The sequence below is a fragment of the Hylobates moloch genome, unplaced genomic scaffold, assembly GCF_009828535.3.
Source record: "Hylobates moloch isolate HMO894 unplaced genomic scaffold, HMol_V3 SCAFFOLD_1, whole genome shotgun sequence".
Lineage (NCBI taxonomy): Eukaryota > Metazoa > Chordata > Mammalia > Primates > Hylobatidae > Hylobates > Hylobates moloch.
In genome coordinates, this window is record NW_026652276.1 from 119,089,686 (window position 1) to 119,097,621 (window position 7,936).

General features: G+C 47.9%; 1 protein-coding gene across 14 annotated transcripts in view; it reads right to left on the reverse strand.

Annotated features, from left to right (window-relative positions):
- IKZF1 (IKAROS family zinc finger 1) overlaps positions 1-6,816 on the reverse strand; it is a 101,480-nt gene extending 94,664 nt beyond the window's left edge. For 11 of the 14 annotated variants that reach the window (XM_032758114.2, XM_032758112.2, XM_032758111.2 and 8 more), the window contains exon 1: positions 5,988-6,277. The gene's annotated coding sequence lies outside the window, so the exon portion shown is untranslated. Of the gene's footprint in view, positions 1-1,978; positions 3,434-5,987; positions 6,278-6,795 lie in introns of those variants that run through there. The other 3 variants (XM_032758099.2, XM_032758098.2, XM_032758116.2) reach the window with 3 other exon arrangements.
- Between the last annotated feature and the right edge of the window lie 1,120 nt (positions 6,817-7,936).

The window sequence follows — 7,936 nt, forward strand, 5'->3', positions numbered from 1 at the left end:
AAATGAGCTGTGTCTCAGAAGGGCAAAGGGAAGAATAAATGCATCAATGGCTTGGTAACAATTACGGCTACTGACAACAATCAAATAATGACGGAAAAGAACATCATTTGAGAATCTAACTTGGTGTTTTAGCTGGATCCTGTTAGCAGAAAGTTCTAGATTCCTATTTTGTTCTGCAATAGGGAGCTCAGCACTGGCCATCCTGTAACCCAAATCTGGAAGCATTCTTACGACACTCATGCCAAAACCATTCATCACATCATAAGATCCATGCAAAACGTGGGTATCAGGCCCCACCAGGATAGTTTAGATCCCATTTTGTAGTCCTTTATTTGTGGCCTATGATCTCTTCATGCAAACCCAGGGGGAGGGGGCTCATCAGTAAAACCTCAGAGAGCTTACAACTTCCTCATTTGTGGGGCTACAAAAATGGGCATGTCTTTATTTATAACCTGACAGAAAATGCTCCTGTCCATAAGAGAGCGAAATGTGGGAAAATTCATTTTAAACACTGCAATCAGATTTTTCTGCAGCTCTTAAGTAAGTTGAAATTAGTTATTTTTAATATTTCACTTTACATGTTCCTTTTTAGCAAATTTCATTTCTTTAACAAAACACTGTCTGCTCTTAAAGTGATAATTCTTTAAATTCAAGCAAATATACACAACCTCATACTAAAGCAGGAAAACACTTATACTGCAAAAGTACTCACAACGTCCTACCAATTTTTAAAATGATAATTAATTGCCTCATGTTTAACAACCTGAGATAATTAGCAGTATGGTTTTAATTTAATGAAATTGAATATACGATTTATCAATATGTTTTTGCAGTGAATCTCTTTGAATATCAGCTTAATTTTCTACCCTACGCAAAACTCAGCACAAAGGAGGAGGAAAAGGTCACTTTTTCAGGTTAAAAGTGGGGCTCACACTAGGGGGTTGCTGGCTCTCTCTAGCTTCCATTAAGAGCACTGGAACACACTTCAGAGTGCCTCAGAAGTAAGCTTACAAAAGGTCAATTCCTCATTCTCATTTCTCCTAAAGACTCTAAATTAAACATTTTTCCCATTAGGTCTAGGGAAGTATCTTATGTGGAATTTTATTTGTTCTAGGTTTGCCAGTGAAAATCTGGTATAACAACAAAAATTTATCAAAAACTGATAAATCAATATTCACAGTGGAACTCCTAGCTTCAGAACAGGACTCTAATCTAAACCACATTGTTCATTTTCAAATAGTTTCAAACTAACAGAAAATGCTTTAAAGGTATATATTTTAGTGTGTGATCTCAAAAATGGAGCATAAAAATCTACTTCAATATGTGTAAGGCCATTCAAAAACACTTTACCTTTACGTAGTTCTTAGTGTTTCGGCAGTCTGTGCAAAACCCCCACCAATTATGGAAAGAAAGAGGGGAGGGAAGGGAAGGGAAGGACAGGAAAGGCAAGGCAAATGGAGGGAAGGGAAAGACAGAGAAGGCAAGGGAGGAAAAAAGGAAGAAAGGAAGACCAGACAGACAAGACCACATTGGATCCCCTCTTTTTACTGCATTGCTCTCTCAGCAAACCTAACCTCCTACCCATTAGAGTTAACTTTTGGTGTGCAATGGCGGGAAGAGAGTCAGATTTACTTTAGCAGTGAGCTGATTGCAGAAGAAAAATGAATCACTGCACACTTGAGTGAGAAAATATGAAGAAAGCACTTTTCCACTAATTAGGACCCATTTTCAGCCATTCGTTAAGCCATGGCCCCGCGCCACGAGCTATCAGGAGGTGGAGCATGGGGCCATCCGAAAGCAGAGCGTTCAGACGGAGCATAATGATGCTCTCCATCACCCGAGACAGGTGGCCTGCACAGGGATATGGGGAGCTGCTCTGGGCTCAGGCCACCCACTGTGGAAACACCAGCAGGGAAGAGGGAAGAACACACTGGCTATTCCAATCCATGCAAGCACACAAAGAAACTGTGGCACTCACCAACCAACCGAGGCCTCGCCAAGGCCAAGTGAGAGCTGCCTTTTCCACACAAATCCAGACTTTGAGGACCTAGGGCTGCTCGGAGTTCCCCTCAGACTCAGCCACCTGGGAGGGGTCTTGGTGCCTGGCTACAGGGCCTCTGTGTCCTCTTCCTCCTCCAAAAGGTTCCTCTGCTGCCTTCACACTCCACCAGGGTGCAGAGAAAGGTGGAACCACTTGCCAAATATGCAAAAAAGGAGGGAAGACCGTTTTCTCTTAGGAAAACACAGACAGGAAGGGAGCCTGTGCTTCCTGTCCTAACCAAAACGAGTTCAGAAATTATGTGGACGTCTGATTTGTCAGGCTTGTGGTGGAAAAGGGTGCTCTTTTAGTCAACAGGAATTGTGAGTTCCCCAAAGGCAGAAATGGCCATGGGAGAAAAGAATTAGGGCCAGGCCCATTAACAGGCAAGACAAATGGCCCCCACACCTGTGACCTAGGGTTTGCACGATTTTTAACAGTTTATTACCAGGTGGTTGGCTGAAGACTCCTCTGGCATCTACCTATTTATCATAGTCAAACATGAGAGGGAAAAAAACATCAACTGAAACAATTTGGTAGTTGCCTGTAGATTAGGCCTCAGTTGCTCTTCCTCCAGGCCCTTCTCAGGAGTAACCACCAAGGAGACACCAAAATGGGCAGGCCCGCACTTCGCCACTTGAAAACCTTCTGCAAACCTTCTTTTGCTTGCTGTTTTATCTCACTTGTAATATGTGGCACTTCATAAGGTTTCACAATGTCTTAAAAAATATTTGTTGGAATATCACCAAACATTTAAAAACTCAAACTAAAGCTACTAAAGTGATGACACTGAAACTTTAAGGACATAAACACATATTCCAGGAGATGCAGAAAGGTAACCTGAGATATGAAGTCATTTATTAAACTGCAAAGAAATACAAGAAAGCCATGGTCCACATAAAGACACCAGCATGAGTGTTCAGTCAGCACCACAGTAAAAACAGCTTTGTTACTGTCGATATCCTTTGGTTTTAGGTGCTCTATGTCCCTAACAAAACCTCATTCCTATCTTGTTCCTCATCTGAATTTTAAGTGTGTGTGTGTGTGTGTGACAGTGTGTATAATGCTGATCCTCTGAAACTCTACGTTTCTAAGACCTAGATCAAAAATGTACATGCGCCCTTTTTGAGCAAAATAAAACTGATCTGTTTTTAAGATGTGAAATAGATTCATGTTTCTCTTCTTGTAAGCTTCAAAGGATGGGTCACTTGTTGCTTTTACATCCTGTGTTTTCTCCCATAAAATGGAATGATTACTCAGCACAAATATGAAACGGAATAGAGCTGAAGTCTCTGTAATTATGAACATAGAGACACCAGACAGAGAACAATGTTCACAGCCAGGACAGGAGCTGCAGCAACTCTGCCGCTAGAAGCAGGCGTCACAGTGCCCCAGAGTGCTTGTCAGTCTTAGAAACAGAGGCATCGGAAGACAAGCGTTTTCAGAGAACGCAGAAAGGTCGTGGTTTACCTTTTGTAAGCTGGAGTGGAGCCACTTACATCAATCTCCCTCAGAATATGACAAGAACCAACATTTATTTCATAATGAAATTATTTCACAGTTCCAAAGATTAGAGGAGGAAAAAAAATGCCACAAAACAGTGCTATCTTTGATGAATTCTTAGTTAAGTACAGTTACATTACACTAATACGTACAATTATGCAACACTCAAAAAACGTTATTTATGCCTAAAATTCACCATTATATAACATAGGGAAATCCATCTTGTTTTAGTAAAAGTTTAAAAATAAAGGGGGCCTTTAATACTCATTTCAGGTTTGATGTTAAAACTCTTCCACACTGCCCTATGCCTCTCACTGCATGCTGTGTGCATGCTGTGTGTGTGCACGCTGTGTGTGTGTGCACGCTCTGTGTGTGTGCATATGTGCATATGCACATGGAATTTCTTTATTTCATGTGTCTGTTAATATATGCATCATCTTGAATTGTGTGTATACGTATATTAATATATAGAGAGTTCTTTCTTATCTCAAAATTTTTGACATTTATATTGAAAATATGCTATATTAACCACGCATGAAACACATACATCCAAATCAAGAACAAAAAATGTATCCAAATCAAAGAACCTCTGTTCTCAAACTCCAAGTCTCTAGTCAAACAAGAAAGACAGTAGCTTGCAGTACAACAGGGCTTTAGACCTCTTGGCCAATACATTCACTGCGATCTTAGTTTTTTGACAAAGGAAATGGCTACAAACGGCCACAGCCCATCTTCTCTTTAGGAGCCTGTGTAAAACTCTTCAAAAGGGTCAAACCTAACACATCCAGACTTTTATCTGCAGCCCTTATGGTCTCCTGGAGACCCTGAGGGTGGGTGATTATTGCTGTGATGTTTCTGCATTAGGGAGGTGTGTAGTTTTCCAAGAGGTAGCACTCTAATTAGAACACTGATGAATTAAACAAGTACTGGAGAGTTTCTAAACTCCTTCCTTCAACTCTCACTATGAAACAAAAGGGGAAGAAAACATGACCATTTAGTTCAATAAAATGTTCTGGTCACCAGCTCTAATTGATTGTGAGACTTAGAATCACATTTTTTTTTTCATGTAAAGAAGGTACGAAATATGTTCATGGTGAAATCTGAAATCAGATACATTCCATCAAGCAAGAATAGTGTAGTATTTTTAATGTGACATCATTATTTGTATGTGTACACATTATTTCTTTAACTTGTTCTGCATTTTACAAGATGCCAGCTTAAGAAGGTGAATCTTCTTGTCATGAATATTTGCCTCGTGTACATTTTAAGCCACAGCCCAAATGATCTGATTTGTCACAGAAATAATTCTGACACATTCTAAAATAAATAATACTGAAATTGTTACTTTTAAAAATTCCATATAAAAGATGAGTACAATAAACCTCACTGAACAAACATCTTCAAACAAAGAAATAAACTCAAGAGGACCCAGGACATTTTTATGTGGGTTCCCCCCACCCCTCAACTCATAACCAAAGTGAACCTGGCCTTAAAAGCACTTGAATGTCTATGAAAGTTTAAATATCATACGCAGTATTTTCAACTTCCACAAATTTTCCTCTTTTAACAGAAGTCGATGGGACTAGTAAGGAGACATTTCCTCAACACCATTTTGTCTGGAAGTTTAAAACAAGGTATGTCAAAGCTGAAATATACTGTCTGTGGCGCAGTGGGAAATTGTGAGTGGGTAACCTAAGCAAAGCGCGCCGCATTGAAATTCAGTCTGGGTGGGCTGCAGTCCCTAGAGAGAGGGAAGCTGCATTTGAAAGCTGTGCCTGGTCAGACCCTATGGAATCGCTACGGTTTTCGGTCATTAGATGCCTCCAAATTAGAAGGAAAAACAAGCTCTCACGAGGTTCCTTAGGCATCAGCAGCGATGCTTGACAAATATTTAAAATACATATCAAATATAACCGCAAGTAACCTGATGCCTTAATATTACTAAGGGTTTTCCTGAGAAGGTTTGGTGACTTGAGCGCCAAACCTGCGGTCAGCAAAAGGACTAACTTTTCAAAGCCGGGATAATTCCTCTCTTGCAGAAATCAAGTTCAGACTCGATCTTATCATATTTACAGAATAAAAAGAAAGCTCTCGGCTCAAATATAAGGAAAACTCTTTACACACGACTTTATAAAGGCTGACTTCTGTAGGTATATGTAGGTCTATATAAATTTAAATATGGTTGGGAGCTAGAACTCCTCTCCTGGTGACGGCGGGGCTGCTCAGAAGTGTCCCATGCCGGCCTGGTCCTGCACCTGCTGGCAGAGTACAGAGCAGCAGACGCTTGACAGAAGTGAACACTCTCACTGTCCTCAGAAAGGAGAGGCGGACCTGAGCGACACCAGGGTCTACCAACCTTACCGCTTTTCTTTACTGTGTTTTTTTTTTTTTTAATTCACCAGTTACCCCAAGTTTTCCTATTGAAATTCAATTTGAAAACACTCACGTGGATTTGTGCGTCGCGCTTTGGGGCCAAGACTGATCCTCGGGTGCGAAGAGCAACCTCGGAGCCGGGGCTCCCTCTTCCCTGCCGGGCTTGCCCGCCTCGCCGCGGCCAAGCGTCCCGCCCAGGCTGGGATGCGCCGCGCGGGGACCCAGGGGGGTCGCCGCAGTCACCGCCCCGGGCGCGGGCCGCGCAGGCACTTGTTAGAGTGTCCTGCTAACTTGGCCGCGGAGCTCTTCCCAGCTTTCTTTCACAATGACTTCCTGAAGTTGCTCACTCGCATTGTTCCCCATTTCTCCGCCACACTCCCCGCCCCCAGCCGGCTCAGACCCGGCTTTCGCGCTCCCGGCCGACCGGCTGCCCCGCGCGCACAGCGCCTCCCGCGGGCCGCGTACCTGGCCCCCTCCGCGCCGGCCGCCCCCGCCGCGCCCTTGCGTTGCCACCTGCTGCCGCCCAGAGTGGCGGGTGGCCCAAGCGCGCGCCCTGCCGACCCGCAAACTTTGGGGTGACGCACGACGGCCGTCCCTGCTCGACTTGCCCCGCAGCCAGCTCGGCCCCGCGCGCACGTCTCGGCCGCCTGCCGGATCGCTGCTCCGGTACACGGAGCGGGGCGCGCAGAAGGGCGCAGAGCGGGACACGGAGAGGGTGCGTCGTCCCGTCCCCGCCCCGTCGCCGAGTCCCCCGGCTCGCGCGGCGCCCGTCTCAGCCGCAACTCCGGGCCAACGGGGCCGCGCACGAAAACTTTGCAGCCGCGCCGGGCTCCGGCTCAGCCCCCAAAGGCCGCCGGGGCGGCGGCGGGCGCGGGCCGTACCTGCTGGCGCCGCAGCCGGCTGCAGCCCGCTCGCCCGCGCCGGGCCCGCTCGGCGCGCCGCCGCCACCCCCGCGCGCACCGCGCCCGGGCCCTCCCCTCGCTGCCGCGCTTCCTCATTCCAGCGCAGCATCGCGCCGCGGCACCGCACGGGATGCGACGGCCGGCGCTGTGCCCGCGGGCCGAGCAGCCCAGCTCGGCCGCGGCGCTGCGGGACCCGCGCGTAACTCGTGGGGGCGCGGCGCGGGCGACACGTGCGGGCCGCCAGGAGGGGGAGGGGGACGCGCGGGCCGGGCCCGCCACCCTGCACCCGGGGCCGCTGGTCGGTCGGGGCACCCTCACGCTCGCCCCGCTGGCGAGACTCGAGGGACTCAGGACATCGTAAATCACTTTCCCCAGTGTCTGGGAGCGCCCGCTGTACGCTCAGCTTCACGTCCCTGGAACTGGGGCCCCTTGGCTCCCAGGTTCAGGCTCCGGCCCCAGGATGCGAGTGCCCACCCGAGGGGGTGGGAAAAGTTGATCCTCCGCAAGGGAGGGGAAGGTGCAATTCATTTTCCCAGACAACCAATGGAATACCTCTCGTCTCTCTTCCCTCCCACCTGCTCACGGCAGAAGTTAGGATGGCGCCTTCCATGTTGGCCTGGGTGCACACACAAGTGCCTGCGGAAGGGTGGCTGCAGGCGGAGGTGACAGCGAAGCAATCTCGCAGCCCGCTCGACGGCTCTTTGCGTCTCAGACCTCTCCCTGGCGTGTAAGACACCGTGTGTCTCCGTAAAACGGGAATGCCACCTCTGACAGCGCACCCCTTCGCCCTACGGGGAGCCCCTCACTCTGATTAGCCGGGCTCCACCCGAGCAGGAGCCAGCAGTGTGTTCAGCTTGAACAGGAGAGAAAAAGTCATGAATTCCACAAATGCAGCCTGGGCTCCCGCCAGCCGCTAGGGGAGGGGACCCAGAGGAGTGAGATGCGCCTCCTGCCCTTCCAGACTTGTAGGAGCCACCAGGAAGGCACAGAATAAAAATCCCGGGCACCCCTGTGAGGAGGAGCGCCCTGTGAAGAGGGCCGAGGGCGTGCTCCTGCTTGGGCGCGGTGGTTCGGGAAGGCGTGAAGAGCCGTAGGGAGAGCGATGAAAGACCAAGGGAGC